The following is a 2,875-nucleotide window of genomic DNA, read 5'->3' as shown; positions in this document are numbered from 1 at the left end:
CGAAAATACTACAGACGATAAAGATTGCATTCATTGGATACAAGAGTGGTTATGTTTTCCTTTTTCGAACTGGCAGAGCATGGAGAGATTATTGTATTCAAATGTGCCACGGAGAAATACTCCGATGATACAGAAGTTATATTTTTAAACAACAGTATGCTAACCTCATACTATTTTCGGATGTCGCTTTCTTATTAATACTAATGAAAATGTATCATCCAAACCAGTGAACGTCCCCTTCAGGTTCCTTCACAAGATTAGTTGCAGTGTTCCTTTTTCTTACGAATAACGAATATTAGAATTCGTCGAAGAACGTCGTCAAATACTACACAGCTCCAAACAGCAAATTCTGTTCCTAATATGTAAAATATACAAGAGACCAACGAATATCTTTTTTAAAATCGATATATTTCTATCAGAAAACTTTGGTCACATTTAGGTTTTGAATGAAACCGCTTGATGAGGAATTACAGCTGAGATGAGTAATTTCAGACACGGAGATAGGCTGAGTTCTTTGACGTAAAATGTGTTTCGACCCGACCGCTTACTGTGAGGGAGTCCATTACTGGGTCTTCTGAATCGCCAGGACCTGTATTCTTTGTAAGGGAATTTTTAATGGACCCAAGCGCTCAGCAACACATGTCTCCTTTTAGGGCTTTTCCTAATCTGTGGGAAACGTAGATCAAATATTGAGGTGGCGGTACGGCTTCTGGCTTCGTTATGAGCGCTGTGGCGACGCCCATAAATGCTGTTACACAGAGAGAGTCCCTGAATCCTAAATGTAGGATTACAGGATGAGGCGGACGCTCGTTTCCCGTATTTTTTTCAATTACTTCCTTTACTTCAAAAGATATTCTGAACTTGTTCGCCTTTCTGTTTCATACTTCACGTCTTGCGAACTATAGGAGTCGACGATTTGCACTGCACGAAACGTATTTACCCTCGTACGTATAGCGTGTTACTAAAAGATTCTTTCAATTTAACAACACCATATCTTCCATATAAATAAAGATGGAAAAGTGGGGTAACATGGAACTTATGCATCTGTGCATATTTCTAAATTAAAGCCCCCCCCCCCCCCCCTTGCGTTTTTCTGTTTGTACGTGACGTCTGGTCTCAGGAACCACAATACAGATTTTCTTATGGTTTTTACGAAGCAGGTTTGTGTACACAATTTATTAGCACTAAGTCATACAAATGGTCTCGTCATTGATAAATCCATGAGAAGCCAAGGCGGGTCGTTATTAGAAATTAAAAGTTTGCCTTGCCGCCAGTTTTAAGCTGCTTCTAATGTGATGTCTGCTTTATACTGCTAGCTAGCCAGATCACTCGTTCGTTCGTCACTCACGGGGAAAACCTCAGCATTTTTCATCAATATATACGTCGTCCGCAAACGCGTATTATCCTAGAAAAAAAAAATGGTTCAAATGGCTCTGAGCACTATGGGACTCAACTGCTGTGGTCATAAGTCCCCTAGAACTTAGAACTACTTAAACCTAAGTAACCTAAGGACATCACACACATCCATGCCCGAGGCAGGATTCGAACCTGCGACCGTAGCGGTCGTGCGGTTCCAGACTGTAGCGCCTTTAACCGCTCGGCCACTCAGGCCGGCTATTATCCTATAAATCAAGGAAAGAATCCGCTCATGTACACATTATGTTAAGGGATGTTCATCGAAAGCGCCACTGGTGTAGGGACCGAGGCTGTTGAAAGCGTAACTTGTGTTGGATTCCTACTTGCTTTCTGCAGGTTTCCCTTTTATTTATACTTTTTCTTTTCGAAATTGGTAGAGTTAATAAGGTAAGCAAAGCAACAGGAAATAATAACCATATAAGTTTCTCAAACAAATGGGAAAATTAAAAAAAACTATTTATTACTGATCACTTTACAATCACTATCTCACTCACTCTGTCACATGCCATCAATTTCATTCGAACAAACAGATGAATGGTACTCTTTGTATAAACATACGAAGCAAGTATACTTCCGGCAGATAAACATCTAACGAAAGCAATCTTTGATTAACATCATCGTTCCTTCCGAAGATTCCGTGCAAAACTAACTAGGTTTACAGAATGGGATTTTCACTCTGCAGCGGAGTGTGCGCTGATATGAAACTTCCTGGCAGATTAAAACTGTGTGCCCGACCGAGACTCGAACTCGGGACCTTTGCCTTTCGCGGGCAAGTGCTCTACCATGTGAGCTACCGAACACGACTCACGCCCGGTACTCACAGTTCTACTTCTGCCATTATCTCGTCTCCTACCTTCCAGACTTTACAGAAGCTGGTTTAAATTTACAAATCTCTCTTTTTCGGGTTTAGTTTTATTGTTCACACGCAATAAGACAACACACTCTAAAAAATGGGTACTGAAAGTTGATCATCAGTTATGCTGTGAATCGTTACTGCACACGCTCGGTTGTGCAATTCTCGCTGAGTTTCCATCAGCAGACATAAAAATCTGAAAATAAAAATTTATCTCGCAATAAAAATCACATAGGTAACAAGGATGTGCAGTTCGGCGGAATTATTTCTACCATGCAACTCCATTGAGCCTCATCATTTATAAAAAATCCTATGATACACGGTTGGAAACGGCTTTGCCGCAGTGGCTACACCGGTTCCCGTCAGATCACCGAAGTTATGCGCTGTCCGGCGTGGCAGGCACTTCGATGGGTGACCGTCCGGGCCGCCGTGCACTGTTGCATTCTGCATTTTTCGGAGTGCACTCAGCCTCGTGATGCCAACTGAGGAGCTACTCGACCGAACAGTAGCGGCTCCGGTCAAAAAAAAAAAAAAAAACCATCATAACGACTGATAGAGCGGTGTGTTGACCATACTCCCCTCCTACCCGCATCCCCTCTGAGGATG

General features: G+C 42.0%; 1 non-coding gene across 1 annotated transcript; it reads right to left on the bottom strand.

The window, feature by feature from the left end:
- Nucleotides 1-1,527: 1,527 nt before the first annotated feature.
- Nucleotides 1,528-1,611, bottom strand: Trnas-gga (transfer RNA serine (anticodon GGA)). Its single transcript is given in 2 exon segments — nucleotides 1,528-1,562; nucleotides 1,572-1,611. It is a non-coding gene; the product is annotated as a tRNA-Ser (tRNA).
- Nucleotides 1,612-2,875: the final 1,264 nt, after the last annotated feature.

Source organism: Schistocerca cancellata, chromosome 1 (assembly GCF_023864275.1).
Source record: "Schistocerca cancellata isolate TAMUIC-IGC-003103 chromosome 1, iqSchCanc2.1, whole genome shotgun sequence".
Lineage (NCBI taxonomy): Eukaryota > Metazoa > Arthropoda > Insecta > Orthoptera > Acrididae > Schistocerca > Schistocerca cancellata.
This window is presented reverse-complemented; position numbering and strand designations above follow the sequence as displayed.